The 17,613-nt window shown below is 43.2% G+C and overlaps 1 non-coding gene across 1 annotated transcript; it reads right to left on the bottom strand.

The window, feature by feature from the left end:
• Positions 1-15,223: 15,223 nt before the first annotated feature.
• TRNAT-CGU (transfer RNA threonine (anticodon CGU)) lies at positions 15,224-15,295 on the bottom strand. Its single transcript has one exon. It is a non-coding gene; the product is annotated as a tRNA-Thr (tRNA).
• Positions 15,296-17,613: the final 2,318 nt, after the last annotated feature.

The raw sequence follows: 17,613 nt of genomic DNA on the forward strand, positions 1-17,613 counted from the left end.
TGGGGGTTTCAAGAGGTGCAAATGCATAGAAATGAAAGTGGGGATATTGTGGACACTAAGTAAGGCAATTTCACCTAAATTTAGAATTTAGGAAAGGAATTTTTGCTCCCAAAGAAGCAGAGTTCTGGGGAACTATAATTCTAGTTCAGTTGCTTATGAGCCCCTACCAGTGTGCTTTCCCATTAACAACTATCCAAACTTCATTAGCTTTTAGAAAAGGGATTTACTGAGAAAGTCGAGTAAGAATAGTTGGTGCAAAACATTTCCTTCAAAATCTGGGGCACAGTCTCACACAACCACAAAAAGAGCTGTGGGTATAATGAGAGCTAACAAAGCTTAATGGTAGTGAGGCACCCATGGGGAGAACATGGGCAGGGGGAGAGGCGGGCAAAGCTTGCCTCCCAACTTTAGTCCTTTATTCTCTTACAGAGTTCATTTGGAGGCATGATATCAGTGATTGAAGATTCATTCTACTGTTGAGCTGAGCTGATTCCTATGACCATGGCACCTCTGCTGGCTAATCCACTGCTATGGGGCTAGATTGCCCCATTGCTGTTGGTACTCTCCCCCACCTTTTGCGCAGGGGAAGACTTGACAATGCTCCAAGATCAATGCCTGGGCCTCTACATCTCAAGGTTACTGCCTGGTCCCTTATCAGGGAAATTAATGAAGGAGAAGCAGCTCTGTTCTCATTGTCACAGGTGAGAGATAGGGAAGTCTTCTCCCCTTCTTCCCCCACCCCTCCCCACCCCAACCTCACTATAATCTAGGGAAGCAACTATTTCTGCCTCCACAAAGTTGCAAAGGAAAGGAGTCTGAAGAAAAGGTGTGTTGTATACCTCTCTTGGTTTCAACTCAGAGACCCAAGAGACCAGTTCTTCCAGTTCTGTAGCCAATTCATGTCGTCATAGAGAAACAAAAGCTCTAAGTCATCTTGGCTGGGATCCAGCTTCCCCCAAGTCTCCAGGTGGATGCCTGGATTCAAACCAGAAAACACCTGCTTGTTCTCCAAGGACTGACCCGGATGGCTAGTCTACACTCAGTTCAGGAGCCCTAAGTCATATAATGAAGACCTTTAAATAACAACCAAGAATTTGTATTAGATCCTCGAGGCAAAAAGAAACTAGAGCTATGGCAGTTTGTGGAGCAGAGAAGTCACTTTGACAAACCATGTAAAAGATGTATCAGAGAGAGAAGAAATGGTGACAGGATTTTCAGGAGGACCAGATAAAATAATATCTGTTTGTTAAACAGAACTACGCAAAAGTTCATTTAAAAAAAATACTCCCATAGAAATGCCCCAGGCCATCAAGGCTACTTAGCCAATCATTGTACTTTGGCATTTTAAGCCTTTCACAATCTGACCTCAATCTCTTTCCAGTTTTATTTCATGTTCCGCAATCCAGCCAAAATGGCCACTGGCCATCCCAATATTCCAAATCCCACTTCTCCCTTAGCACAGGTTTGGGATATTCTCTCTTCTTTGTCTTGTAATCCATAGCTCTCTTCAAGGCTCAACTCAAATACCACCTCTTAAGAATATGAGATATTTCCCAATCCCCGTACTATTTATTTTTATATTTACTGTATCTCCTGAGCAGTATACAAGATCCTTGAGGTGAGAGACACTTTTTGTTTTATCTTTATATATTGAGTGCCTGGCACAGTGTCCAGAATAGGTATTTTATAAATGATTATTGGATTCCAGAATGGAAAGACTTATTTGTTCTTTCTTTTTGAAGAGGACCAATGATGGTGATTTTTTTTTTTGGTGGGGCAATGGAATTAAAGTGACTTGCCCAAGGTTGCACAGGTAGTATGTATCAACCATGTGAGAGCAGATTCAAACTTAAATCCTCCTAACTACTCCAGGACTAGTGCTCTATCCACTTTGTCATCTATAATAATGTTTGTTCTTTATTTTCGAAGAAGTTCATGATATCAGGGAAGTGATGCCATGACAAGCACATGAATGGATGTGAGTGAGGGGGTGCTGTGCTAAGTGACTTGTCTAAGGGCACATAGCAAGAGTCAAGCATCTGAAGTCAAATTTGCACTCATCCCCTTGAGTCCAAGACCAAAGCTCTATTCATTGTACCACCTAGCTGTCACTAGCAAGGGCAGTTAGGTGGCACAGTGGATAGGCCATTGACCCTGGAATCGGGAGGGGAGGAGTCTGAATCCAGCCTTGGGCACTTGAAACTTACTGGCTGTGTGACCTTGAGCAAGTCACTTAACCCTGATTGTCTCAAATCCAGAACCATTTCCAAATGTCCTGATTCATATCTGACCACTGGATCCGGACAGCTGAGAAGGAGAAAGTGAGATTGGTGAATTAGCACAGCACCCCTCTCACTGAAATCCAATTTATGACATCACCACCCTGATGTCTTGGTCTTCTTCAAAAACTAAGATCATCAGGGGCAGCTAGGTGGCACAGTGGATAGAGCACTGGCCTTGGAGTCAGGAGTACCTGAGTTCAAATCCAGCCTCAGACACTTAATAATTACCTAGCCGTGTGGCCTTGGGCAAGCCACTTAACCCCATTGCCTTGAAAAAACTAAAAAAAAAAACCCAAACCAAAAAAACCCCTAAAACAAAACAAAAAACTAAGATCATCTTTGGATTGTATTCAGTTTTCATTGCATTTGATTCCAACTATCATATATAATATATGGGCAGCTCTGTGGCATCCTGGAGTCAGGAGAACAGGAATTCAAATCTGATCTCAGACACTTGATCCTTACTAGCTATGTGACCTTGAGCAAGTCACTTAACCCTGATTGCCTCAAATCCAGGGCCATCTTCAGTTGTCTTGATTCATATCTGGCCACTGGTCCCAAGATGGTTTTGGAGGAGAAGGTGAGGTTGATGATATTGCAAAGCACCCCCTCACTCAAATCCAATACATGTGCATGACATGTTATGACAACACCTCCCTGATGTGTTTGTGTATATATATATATATATATACATATATATATATATATGTATATATATATATATAATATGATAATGCATATATATATAGCTAGACATATTGTGTGCATGCATAATACGGAAATGCACAATAAACACACAAAAGCAAATATGTATATTTGTAAATGTGTGCATACACACATACACACACACACATACATCCACAGAAGTCTTCCCCTTATATATTTGATTCATTCATTGAACAAATAGTTTTTTAAGGTCCTAAAATGTGCCAATTACAAAGACTAAAGAAAAGGAAACAGCTCCTGACCAAAAGGAATTTACAATTCTACTCAAGAGGAAAAGGATGTATATAGTTTTATTACACAGTAAGAGGGGATGGGGAGGGGGCAGCTAGGTGGCACAGTAGATAGAGCACCAGCCCTGGATTCAGTTCAAATCTGACCTCAGACATTTAGTAATTGCCTAGCTGTGTGACCTTGGGAAAGTCACTTAACTCCATTGCCTTAAAATGAAATTAAAAAAAAGTAAAAGGGGACCCTAAGTAAAATTAAGCATTTTTTTAAAAGAGGGGATGGGAAGACAGGAGCACTTAAGAGAGGTCAGGATTATCTAACTGTAGAAGGTCTAACTTTTGACTTGAGTTACAAAGGAAGGTAGGGATTCTATCAGGTGAAGGTGTAGAGAGAGTCCGTTCTGGGCTGGGGGATGAGGGGACCAATATCCTGTGTAAGGAATAAACAGTCTTGTTGGACTGTACTTTATATACTAAATAAAGAATTTTTTGTTTTATAGTCAAAAGGTACCCGTAGTTTTTTGATCAGGCAGTGATATGTTCAGACTGGTGTTTCAGAAGTGTCAATTTAGTACATATTGGAGTTTGATTTGGAGAGGAAAGAAAATGAAGGCAGAGTTAAAAGACTATTATCTACACCTAGCAAACTGGTGAATTTATTAATTAGTTAATGCTGGAGAAATGTGGGAATAGAGGCACACAGATAGATCAATACAGTCATTTTGGAAAGCAATTTGGAATTACACAAAAATAAAAAAGCCACTAAAATATCCCTACTCTTTGACTCAAAGTTTTCACTACTAGATTTATCTTCCAAGGTCACTGATAAGAATAAAGTCCTCAAACGCACCAAAATATTCATAACAGCACTCTTGGTAGTAGCAAAGAATTAGAAACAAAGTAGATGTCCATTTATTGGGAAATAGCTAAACAAACCTTGGTACACGAATGTAGTAGACTATTAATGTGTTGTAAGAAATGATGTATACGATACTATAAAAATCCCATAGCATGGAAAGATTTATGAAATCTAATGTCAAGTGAAGCAACTGAGCCAAGAAAACAATATCCACAATGATTACAACAATGTAAATGGAAAGTACAACCACAAAACAATCAAAGTGATTGTAAATCTCAAAAAATAAGCATAGTCTCAGAAGGAAAATGTGAAGACCCCACTTCCACCCCAGCACACACACACACACACACACACACACACAGTTTCCTTTGCAGAAATGGGAGGTCCACGGGTATGATAAACAATATATTTTCAGGCTTTTGGGGAAAATGTCTGAATTTTTTATGCTTTTTCTTTTAAAATGTTATTTGTTTACATATATTCATATGTATAGAAAACAAATGTTATATGGTTTAGCTTTTGGGAAAGGGGAAATGGAAGGATACTGGGAGAAAAATCTAATGAAATAAAAAATCTGAAAGAATGCTATTGTTGGGGCAGCTAGGTGGAGTAGTGGATAAAGCACCAGCCCTGGAGTCAGGAGTACTTGGGTTCAAATCTGGTCTCAGACACTTAATAATGACCTAGCTGTGTGGCCTTGGGCAAGCCACTTAACCCCGTTTTGCCTCGCAAAAACCTAAAAAAAAAAAAAAAGAATGCTATTGTTCAGGTAAGAGGTGACAAGAACTGGGATGGTCATCTGAGTGCAGAGAAGAGAGACGTGAGAGATGTTGTGGCAGAATTGGCAACTGATTAGATGTGAGAGTTGAAGAACAAGTAAGAGTCAAGAATGACCCCAAGGTTGTAGGTCTGGGTGACCAGATGAATTGACCTTAATAAAGAAAGGGAATATGTTTGGGATATGTCAAGTTTGAGAAGCTCAAGGGATATAGGCATAATAGAAATATATCCAATAGATTGTTGATGAAATGGGATTGGAGCTCAGAAGAGACATTAGGAATAGATATATAACTCTGGAAGTTATAATAGTTTGACCAATGGGAGCTGATGAAATTCTCATGAGAATGAGAGGAAAAGGAGAAGGGGATTTTGGATAGAGACCTAGGGGATATCGAGGCATAACAAGTGAATAACAAACAAGAGGTGGTTTCTCTCTCTCTCTCTCTCTCTCTCTCTCTCTCTCTCTCTCTCTCTCTCTCTCTCTCTCTCTCTCTCTCTCTCTCCCCTCTACCCCCCACCCCAAAGACTTGAACAACATGGTAATGTCCAGTTCTTCCAGACATTCTGTTTCCTTGTTTTTATTTGAGTAGGCGTGTGAATTTTTAACACATAGAATAGACAGAATAGGGAATAGACAAAAAACTAGAGCATTTTAATTCAATATTTCAATTGTTCAGATTGGTTGGCATTTAATTCAAAGGACTTATTCCCAGTTTTAAAGACACTTTGAGCAAGTATCTTTCCTTCTAGGTTTTCTCCTTCAGAAATGAAGGAGATATATACAAATATAATGTAATATCATTGCACTGTAAGAAATAACAAATATAAGGAATTCAGAGAAACATGAGGAGACTTGCATGAAGTGATTAAGGGAAGTAAGAACACAGTGTATAGATTGTTATATTCACACTGAGTATAATAATATAAAGAAAAATAATCCTATCAAGGCAATGACCAAGCTTGATTCCAAAGGACCCATGACAAAATCTACCCATCTCCTCTCAGCAAAGAGAGGATGGTGGACTACAGGTGTAGAATAGGGAATGTTGTTGGACATGATTAGTGTGTGGGTTTCTTTTGCAGACTTGAATAAAAGTTCAAGAGAAGGTTCTATTGCAGGATGATGTATCAGTAATTTTTCTCTTTGGCATCAATAAAACATTTTTAAAAAAAAATAAATAAAACCTGAAATGTGCAGTCCATACTGTGGAGTTCTCTTCCGTCACTAGGTTTCATTTGAGCAATCTGGCAGGCTCAGAGAAAAACCACAAGATCAGAGACTGAGCAGTTTTCTGCTTGTCTGACTGAATTTGGCTTTTGATTTTTCTGACTTCACAGGCTTCTAACACCAGTCCAACGGAGCCAGGAAGTCAACCATAGTGTCTTCAAACCACAATCAACAATAGGGGATCACGCTTCAAAGAGGGGCAGAAAGTTACTGGTGCTTTGTTTTATACCTCTCCCTACCCTTCCTTTTTATTTCTGCCTAAGCCTGGCACCCCGCCCCCCGCACCTTTAGCCACAATGATCCCTGACCCCCGAGTCAGTAATCCCCTGTAAGCAATGCCCAATTTCCCACCTAGGAAACAGTGGGGCAGGTAGGCCCTTTTCAGAAATGTATGTATATACAGGGCCTTTGATACTATCAGTCATGAGGATTTATGGAAAATTATATCAAAATTTGGTTGCCTGGAGAATTCATCACGATTTTAAATGACAGTATACGTGTCCCATGTTCTGGGATGATGCTCTTGAGATTTCCCAATCACCAATGGAGTCAAACAAGGATATGTTTTTAGCTCCCATACTTTTTAGCATGATGTTTTCAGTAATGTAATCAAACATCTTCAATGAGGTCAGCTACTGCACTGATGGCAAATCCTTCAACTTGAAAAGGCTACAAGCCAAGTCCAAAGTGGAGGGAGTGTTGGTGCAGGATCTTCTGCCTCAATGCAGCTTCTGAAGCTGAGATGCAACAAAGTATGGATCAGTTCTCTGCTGCTTGTGCTCATTCTGGTCTAGCAATGAACACCAAGAAAATCTAGGTGCTCCAGCAGCCAGCACCACATCATCCATATGTGGAACCATCCATTACAGCAAATGGAGATGTTTTGAGAACTGTGGACATCACTTCCCTTGGCAGTGTCCTTTCCAAGGGGATACACATTGACAATGAGGTTAACACTCAATTTCCAGATCTAGCTCAGTATTGGGGAGGCTCTGATAGAAAGTATGGGAGAGAAGAGGTATTAGACTGACTACCAGCCTGAAGTTTTACAGAGATGTTGTGCTGACCTCATTGCTGTATGCCTGTGAAACCTGGACAGTTTACCAGTTTCATGTCAGAAAACTGAATTGTTTCCATTTAAATTGTCTTAGGAAGATTCTGAAGCTCACCTGGCAGGAGAAAACATCAGACCCTGAGATCCTTTCTCGAGCTAAACTGCCTAGAATTCCAACATGACTATAGATAAGTGCAACTACGATGGGCTGGCCATATGTTAGAATGCCAGACATTTGCTTGCCAAAAAGACTATTCCATGGAGAACTCACCCAGGGCAAGTGCTCGCAAGGGGGTCAGGAGAAGCGATACCAGGACACCCTGAAGGTCTCATTGAAGAACTTTAGAAATGATTGTACACTATAGGAGACACTGGCATAGGACCATCCAGCATGGTGTGCCCTCATCAGTGAGGGGGCTGTCCTCTATGAGGAAGGCAGAATTGAAGGAGCTCCAAGGAAACATGACATCCACCTCAGGTGTTCACATGGACTATTTGTGCCCAACCTGTGGGAGAGTATTACGAGCTCATGTTGTTCTGATCAGCCTGGTCAGTGGGACACACTAGCAATTGTCTAAAACAGAGTGATGTCATTTTGGTCTTCTTCCATAATGAAGGACAAGAACCAGCCAACTATATATACATATGTGTGTGTATGTATAGGTGAATGTATAGGTGTATATAGACATCAGTATACATAAATTTGAGGATATATATAGAAATACACAAATGTGTACTGCATACACACACATAAAGACAGAGAGACAGGTTGTTTTTTTTTTAGGTTTTTGCAAGGCAAACGGAGTTAAGTGGCTTGCCCAAGGCTACACAGCTAGGTCATTATTAAGTGTCTGAGACCAGATTTGAACCCAGGTACTCCTGACTCCAGGGCCGGTGCTTTATCCACTGCGCCACCTAGCCACCCCAAGAGACAGGTTTTTATGTTATGGACAATAAAAATTTTTTTTTGAAAACCACCTCCAGTGGTCCATAAACAGTTGATAAGATTCCTCTTTCTCTTTATCAAATTATACTTCCCCCCCCTCCCCTTCCCCAGACCAATGTGGACCTTTATCTTTATAGTACTACTCTGAGGGCTTAGATCCCCACAGAATGGAAACACAATAGGAGAGATTAGAAGGCAACCCCCTAGAATTATGGGGCAGCGGACAGAACACTAGCTTTTAAGTCAGAAGGACCTGAGTTCAAATCTGATCTCAGATACTTACTACTTGTGTGACCTTCGACAAGTCATTTCAGTCACTTCATCCTGAGTGCCTCACATCCAAGGCCACCTTCAGTCATTCTGATTCATATCCGGCCACTGGACCTTGATTGACTTTGGAGGAGAAATGAGGACTGATCAAATCCATTTCATTAGCATGTCATGACATCACCTTCCTGATATAATGGTCTTCTTCAAAAATGAAGGATCAAACATCATCATTACTTTTATTCCAGGGATCAAAAGAATTCCCAGTCTTCTCATATTACCCCATCCCAGAAAGTAAATGTACAAACTGGCAACTAAACTGGCAACCCCCTTTCCATTGGTCCTATGCTGTAAGATCAGAATAGCAAAGAGGAAAGCCTAGGTCTTTGGGTCCTTCATATTGTGGCTCTAGGTCTTAAATGTTCCTCCCAGCAACTAGAATTACAATTGTAATTCTCTTTTCTCTCCAAGAGATTGATGTTGCCCAATAACTTCCCTTCTTTCTCTCTAACCACACTGCAATTATTCTAGTTCAGGCCCTCATCATCTCTTACCTAGATTAGTACACTGGGCTCCTAAATAATCTCCTACGCTCCACTATTTCTCTTTCCCAACATCACACAGCTGCCATATTGGTATTACTAAAGCACATGTCTGAACATGTATATTATTCCTACTCAAGAAGCTTCGGTGACTTCCTATTGTTTCTAAGATAAAATACAAACTCCTGGGTTTATTATTTGAAGTCATTTACGATCGTTTACAATCCAGGTGATTTTTCCAGAGCGATCACACATTATTTCTTCTCACACCAGACTGTCCTGTTTGTTGTTTTTTAATAAATCGTTTTTCCTGTCTCGACATAAGACCTCCCCAATTCCCATAACTCGTCTTCCTCATGTCTACTTCCTAGGACCTCCGAGATCCTTCAAGGCTCCGCATGCCTTCAAAAGACCTTTCCTGATTCCCCCAGCTATTGGCGCATCCCATCACTTTATGTTCACACACACACACACACACACACACACAATTTCCCTATTTATCCGTGAGCAGAATATAAGCTACTTGAAGACAGGGACTATGTCTGCTGCTACTCTGTGGCCAGATGGAGGCATCCAAAATCCAGGAATTCAGGGTCCAGGCATACTTGGACCTTATAGGTGATACAATAGTCCACTTCTTTGTCACCCTGCCTAGGTGGATACTGGGCAGCTAGGCGGTGCAAGTGGATAGAGCATTGACCTTGGAGTCAAGAGAATAGGAGTTAGAATCCAACCTCAGATACTTGCCATTTGCGAGCTGTGTGGACTTGGGCAAGTCACTCAACCCTAGTTACCTCATATCCGGGACTTCACATCCAGTCATCCTGATTCCTATCTGGTTACTGGACCCAGATGGCTCCAGAGGAGAGAGTGAGGCTGGTGACTTGGCCCAGCAACCCCCTCACTCAAATCCAATTCAGGTGCTTGTCATGGCATGATGTACCTGATGTCATTGTTTTCTTTGAGAATGAAGGATAAATAACAGGTGAACGTTAGAAGCTCTGGGGGAAAGAGGGAGGCACCTTCTGTACCCTCTCAAAGGCTGGATTCACACTTACTGATTGTGCCACTTGAATGTGCTATTCTTGAATCTATTCTCCAAAAAGAGAAGCAAAGGACTTAGTGGCAATACAAATAAGAGTCCAGGCTCCATTCATTCCCAATCCACATTATTCACACGCAGAGTAAAATGAAGTCAATCCACTGCCTTCAAAGAGAGAAGTAACCAATAGTCCCAAACAAAGTCACAAAGCCTTACTGTCCTGAGAGGGGGCAAGGAGGGAATAAGTATTTATTAAGTGCCTATTATGTACCAGTCTATAAATATCTCATTTGATATAATCTCATGTCTTCCCAGTAATAGTAGGAAGTATGTATTATTATTATCATCTCCATTTTACAGTTGAAAAAACTAAAAGAGATAGAGGTTCAGTAACATGCCCAGAGTCACAAAACCAATTAATGTTTGAGGTTTGAGTGTTTGTGAATGTTTGAACTCATATCTTCATTAATCCTGTCATTTAAGTCCACTCTGGCACCTCCTAGTGGCCTCTAAATGTATAGGATTGATCAGGGATGTCCTCTATTTTTAACTGGTGATTCTCAAAAACTTCTATTCTGTTTAATCCAACCACAAAGTTTTATAGAGCAGGAAACTGAGACTCAAAAAACTTTGTCATTTACCCAAGGCCATATAGGTATAATAAGGCAGAATGCTATCTCAACTCATCCTGTTATCCCACAGTGTTTGTGAGTGGGGAAATAGTTGGGAGTTTTTAAAAAACATTTTGAAGTCATTCGTGAAAGGAGTTTCATTCTGTCACTGCGACTGAAATAGGGTTATGTCCTATTTTATCTTTATCTCACTAACAATTGTCTTGAAAACAGAAGACACTTAATAAATATTTCTGGGGTTATATGATAGATATGTCTTTATAAACCCTTTGCTGCCATTAAAGATATCTTCTGTTTTCTCAATGACCTTGGCCAAATCACAGAAACTTCACTTTTCTCTATGTGTGAAGATGATGGGTTGACCTAGAGGATGTCTGAGGCCTCTATCAACCTATGAAGTTGTACACAGCATGGAGCTGAAAGGTGTGGAAAGTACAGCGGACAGTGACAGAATGTTTAGATAAAACAGCCTTCCTCTCTCTTTTAAGGAATCTCAAAAGACTTTTCTGAAGAGGGTGCCATAGAGTATGTCTTGTGCCACCATCTTCTCAGTCATCCGGGTTAGCAATCTAGGTGTCATCCTCAAACACACTCTCTCACCTCCCTACCACCTCCATGTTCCATCTTTTGTTATAACCTACCATTTCTATCTTTCAAAATTCTCCCCTATTTATTCCCTTCTCTCCTCTCACTCTGCCAACCTCCTGGTATTGGCCCTTATTATCTTCCACCTGGACTATTGCAATGGTAATAGATAGACTCCAGTCTATCAGCTATCAGTCACTTACATACCAAAGTACAGGTCTGAGCACCTTTCTCTCTCTCTCTCTCTTTCTCTCTCTCTCTCCTCTCTCTCTCTCTCTCTCTCTCTCTCTCTCTCTCTCTCTCTCTCCTGTTTCATTTCTCTAGCTCCACCCCACCCTCACCCGCAGTGGTTCTCTAACATTATCAGAATCAAATATAGGCTTATTGACATTCAAAGTCCTTAATAATACACTATTATTATTATTATTATTAATCCTCCTATCTTTCCAGTTTTCTTATACTTTACTTCATACCATATAGTTTTCAATCAAGTGACACTGGCTATCTTGCCATTCCTCATATACAATACGCTTTCTCCCAGTCTGAATTCTCACTCTTCTCATCTCTGCCTCCTGGTTTTCCTAGCCTTCAAGTCCCAGGCTGAATACTACCTTCTTCAGACCTTTTCTAGTCTACCAGTGCCTTCTCTCTATGATCACCTTCAATTTATCCTATATGGATCAGTTGTTTGCCTGAGGTTTCCCCCATTAGACTGAGAGCTCCTTGAGAGCAGGGACTGTCTTTTGTATTTCTTTATGTCCCCAGGGCTTAACACAGAGTCTGGTACATAATAGGTATTTAATAAACACTTTTGATCTGTCTTGATTTCCATTTTTCTGAGGTTTGTCAGCATTTTGAACTACCGTCCACCAAACAGGCTGCATCCTTAGCTTTGCATAACAATCCTTTATACCCTGGACAATCTCACTCTCTTACAAAGTATATTGCTTTGACTAGCTCCAGTGAACTGAGGGATTTATGATTTTTAGCTCCCCCTATTTCCCAGGTATCTGAGAGCCAATTTCATGTTATCTGACAAGTTTGCAATCCCTGTTCCTTGTAACTGCAGATACTTCATTTCTGTTCCTGTCACAGGACTCTGGTTCTGTACCCTGAGAAGTAATCATGACCTCCAAGACATGAGAAAAGCAAGGTTAGAACTGTAGCCAGAGGGCCCAGGAACAACTGCATTGTCTCTAGCCTTGGGAACAGTAACTCAAGAGCTAAAAATGATGATGTCATGGTCTGACCCCCTTGTGTATGTGCAAAATCGACCTTTGCCCCAGTATCATTAAGCCCTTCTGTGGTTTTTTTGGGGGTGGGGGTGGGGGTGGGACAGAGCTTCCATTTGCAACACATCATTTTCTTCACTCTGATATTAAACTTCTCTCTGTATGACTGTCCTGACTCTAGCTGGCTTTGTTTGGCTTTGACCACCCTCAGGTTAGAGGCCAGCTCTAGTCCGGCTGACACAAGCATACCTCCTATGGACTGAATAAACATTGCCTTTTGTTATAATTTTTCAAATCTAGGCAGTAGTTAGTGTAGAAAATAAAGGACAAATTTACTTCCAAGAATTATTGAATTCCCTCGTAGCTTTTCAAACTTTTCTTAGTCAACTATAATAATTGTGAGGCTTTATCCCAAGATCACTTCTATCTGAACCCCTGGAAAATGATGAAAGAAAAATGGTGATGATGATTGATAATAATGATATGTATCATATTTATTATATCATAATAATATATAATAGCAATATAATAAAATATAATTATATATTATGTTTATAATTATATAATACTATAATATAATGATATATTATGTTGCATTTAAATATATTATTTTATATATTTACATATAATATTTTTATAATATGGCTATTTAAGTCTTGCAAAACACTTTCCTAAAAAGAATCATATGAGTCAGAAAGTGCAAATATAATTGTCCCTACTTAATAGATAAGAAACTTGAGGCTTAGAAAGGGACAGTAACCCTTTCAAGCTCCTTCCTGTACCCTGGACCTGGGTTGGCCCATGGCAAGGTCTGCCCACAGATGCCATCTTAGCATGGGACAGGGGTGGGTGGTAAAGGAGAAGGTGGGGAAGCCCAGCTGTAACAGAAATTGTTTTACTCTGAATAGGAGTCCTCTCTCAAACAAGAAAAGATTGAGAATCGCAACTTTAGCCCTCCTGTGAGGGTCTGATGACTCAAGCAAGAGCATCTCTGGTTTACTTCCAAACTTGAACCTCTGTTGGAAGGAGAACCCAATCCCATTTCCTTAGTCCCCTGCAAAACAGTCCATTAGGCTCCAATTTTCCTCTTGAACTGTCTAATTCTATATTTGTCATCAAAACTTGGTTCTCATCTTCCAACTAAGAGTTATAAATCTGAATGTTGTCTCTGTGTGTAAAAATGTCAACCTGCCGTTTTCAAGGCCATTCTCCTCCATCTGAATGTTGACTTGACCTTTGTCAGTACTATCTGGTCAGTTTTGTAATAGAACTAATAAATTCCTTTACCCTGGCTCAACAAATCACAAGATAAGAGATACCCTGGATGAGGAGAGAGAAATGCTATGTTTGTTTGTCCCTCTCCAGCCTAACTGGGATTCCTAGCAATAGGATTTGAAGCACATGTTATAGCTTATGAGAGGATCATAATGTAGAACTAAGTCATTTATTATGAAATCTCATTGGTTGCCTAATTCAGTTTTATGGTTCTTTGTCTTTTCTAGATAAAATCCCCCCCCCCCCCAGATTTTGTATCATGGTTGCTGTCTTTATGAGACCATCCATTCGTGGTTTTGGTGAAATCCTAGAGAAAAAAACTTCATGGATAAAACTAACTTTTTTAAATTTCATTTTTAATTTAAAAAATTATGTTTAGGGGCAGCTCCATGATGCAGTGAACAGAGTTCAAATTTGACCTCAGATGCTTAATAACCTTAGACAAGTCACTTAACCCCATTGCCTTGCAACCTTCTCTCCCCCCCCAAAAAAGAAATTATGTTTAACAGAACATAGCTGCCTCAGGTTGGTTTTTTATTTAAGGATATTTTTGGGGGGCTCTCTCTGGGGAAGGGAAGCCTGTCCCAAGCAGGTTTAGGTTCGAGATTGCCTGCACCGCAAACAGAGGCAGCCCCAGAGCATGGATCTGCATCAGGAAAACCTCCCCTCCCCATTCCTTGCAACACCCCCATCATTCGGTCTTGTCCAGCTGCTTAGATAATGGAAATCGCCACAAGCCAAGGCAAAGGGAAGGCTTCGGGGTGCTCGTGGCAGGGCGGCCCCAGAGAGGCTCCCCTCCCGCTCCCTTCGCGGCTGCGGGATACTGTAGCTACAGACTTGGTTACAATGTTGCCCGCTTGCCCACCCGCATTCATCCACTCTCTCCCCGAGATGTGCAAACGAGACGGGCCAAGGAAGGAGTTTTTCCAATCTTTTTCCAATTTTTTATTTTATTTTTTTTAAAAGAAAGGAGTTTTTCAAAGGAAATTAAGAGAAGTGGAAGGAAAAAAATAAAAAGAAGTGGAAGAGCCCAGGGAATCGCCCCGAAATAGAGCCCCACTGAAGAAGGGGGTCCGTTCCCCGGGCGCGCACATCCGCGCCCTCTCGTGGCTGATAAAGCTCTCCCCCGCCTCCAGGGGGTGCCAACCCTCAGCTGGACACCTGCCAGAGGCGCGCCCCGGCGGGGGGAGGGATCCCCGAAAGTTGCTCTGGGACTTCTCGGGGGCTCGGCACAGCCGGCGGGTTCGCTGAGGAGCCCCCCAGCCCCACGGTCCTGGCCGGGCAGGGGCAGCCGCAATTGCTCCTTTCCCGAGGAATGGGGGGTACCCGCCTCAGCCCCCCCTTAGTCTAGGCAAGGGGGACGGTGCCCCAAAACCCGCCGCGAGCTCGGCCCCGTGGCGCTGTCCCCCGGCCCCGGGCCGCCCGCGGTGAGTTCTGCCCGCCGGGCTGGCAATCCCAGGAGAGCAGACGGCTAAAATACCAAAAATGCGCCCTGGCTAGGAGGGCCGGGAGCCGGCGGCGGCCGGGCCGGGGCCCCCCAGGCCACAGGCACGGACGGGGTTCGAACCCGCGATCTTCGGTTTACGAGACCGACGCCTTACCACTTGGCCACCGCGCCTGACAGGCTTGCAAGAGGCGCGAGCAGTCAGTGGAAGGCAGGCGGCCGGGCGGGTGGCCGCTGCCCGGGCCCCGGGCCTCCTGCCCGGCCTCCGCCGGGGGCCCCCGCGTCCGCGGGTCCCCCCACCCCGGGAATGCCCCCCCCAGTATCCGGGGGCCATCCAGCCGCAGCTCCCGCCTTCCTCCCGCAGCCCCCCCGCAATTTCAAGGCACCAAGGATGCCCCCCCCCCCGCGGGCTCCGGAGGGCGCCCCGCTCCCCACCAGGAGGCGGCAGATGCGTGCACGCGTGCATGCACCCCCTCCCGGGTGACGCGGCAGGGAGAAAAAGCAGGGCGGGGGGTTCGGGAAGAAGGGGCTCTGGGGTTAGGGAAGCGAGAAGACGCCCCTCCCCACCCCGCCCCATCCCGGCCCCCAGGCCCCGCCTCGATCCGCGGGGAGGCAGCTCGCCCGAGTCCCAAGTTCAAAGTCACGGCCGGATGGCCACTAGCGGGGGGGGGGGGAGGGAAGGGGTCCTGAACAAATGCACCAGGGGAGGGTCTCAGAGGCAGGCGGGTCCCAGCGGATGGTCCCGGGGATGAGCAAGAGGCCCACGAAGAGGGGGACACGCTAAGGGAAAGAAGCTCCACGTGGAAAGCAGGGCGGCCCGCATGTCCTGGTCAGCCTGTTCTGCCTTCTGAAGTGGCAATCCCGCTCGGTTAACGGGGGAGGAAACTGAGGCAGACAGGGACAAGTGACTTGTCCAGGGCTAATATCTGAGGCAGGATTTGAACCCTGGGTGATCCCGACCCCAAAGCCCAACGCTCTTTTCGTTGCCCCACCCGGCTCCAGACTTGCCTGCCACCAAACACGGCCAGTTCTGTATCAGAGCTAGGAAGGTGAACCCCAGAGCCAGGCAGCCAGGTAATGCACTGGTTAGAGCACTAGATCAGTGTTCTGGAAGACCTGAGTTGGGAATTGGTCCCAGACATTAGTTTTGGAACCCTGGGCAAGCCATTTAATTTCTCTGGGTCTCCGTTTCCTCCTCTGTTTTCTGGACAGCTAAGTGGCACAGTGGATAGAGCACTGGTTTTGGAGTCAGGAATTCAAATCCACCCTCAGACACTTACCAGCTGTGTGACCTTGGGTAAGTCACTTAAGCCTCACTGTCGGGCATCCAGGACCATCTCCAGTCATCCTGATCCCTATCTGGCCACTGTACTCAGATCACTCTGGAGGAGAAAGTGAGACTGGGGCACAGCAGCCCTCTCTCGGCTCCAATCTATGTGCTTGTCATAGTCTTCCTTTGGGAATGAAGGACCAAACATCATCATCATAAGGAAAAGAATCCCCAGCACCTACCTGTTGTGAAGAGCGATAGAAAGGATTGGTTTAAATGCTAGCTATTAGGTTGTTTGGATTCCATCTTAAATACTGATTTGCTGTGTGACCCTGGCCAAGTCATCTAAACTCAGCCTCAGGTTTCTCATGTGTGAAAAAGGGAGTAAAGCTAAATAGCTTAGAGTTGGTTCCCCATTTTAACAAATTAACTGATCTAGGGGAAAAAATGATTTTAGAATTTGGTGAGGGAGGCTCCCTGGAGGGTTTTGAAGGATCTTGGAGGTCATTTCATCCAAATAAGAATTTTTCTAACCTTCCAAGGAAATTCACTGTGTGTATGTGGGGCGGGGGGCATAGGAGGGGGCCTTGAATCTGGATGCTCTTCAGAGCATATTTCCATTGGATCCATTTCTCCACCCCAATACAAGGATCATAGAATGTCAAAGCTAGAGAGGATTAAGGGATACTCTCAGACCTGTCATTTCATACAGGAGAAAATGAAGGCTGAGGGAGAGGAAGTGGCTGAATTGACATCCAGGCCCCAGACCAGACCTCCTGGGTCACCTGCCTGAAGTCCATCAGTAGCAATAGTGGGAGTGGTTCAGGGGGAGAGCAAACAAACAGCAAAGATCTCCAAATCTTTCATTCTGCAAAATTTCCTAGTGGTTGCATACCCTACAGGGTAGTTTCCAGAGGGCAAGAGGGCATCTAGAAAGCAAACAGAACTGTAGTTTTCAAAAACCTGTTCTGTCCTTGGATCATACAAACCAGAGCAAACAGGAATTCACAATTCATCTCCAGCATGGACTCTTAACCTGCAGTCCATGGCTAAGTATTTTTAAAGTTTTACTTTAAATTTATTTTGACAATTTTATCTTAAGATTTTATATGCTGTATTTTAGTCATTTTTTATTTTAAATAAATTTTAATAGTTTTATGTTAAGGAATCTCATCTTAAATTCCATTTTTAATTTAATTAGTTTTGTCTTAAGATTTTATAT

Source organism: Macrotis lagotis, chromosome 5 (genome assembly GCF_037893015.1).
Source record: "Macrotis lagotis isolate mMagLag1 chromosome 5, bilby.v1.9.chrom.fasta, whole genome shotgun sequence".
Taxonomy (NCBI): Eukaryota; Metazoa; Chordata; class Mammalia; order Peramelemorphia; family Peramelidae; genus Macrotis; species Macrotis lagotis.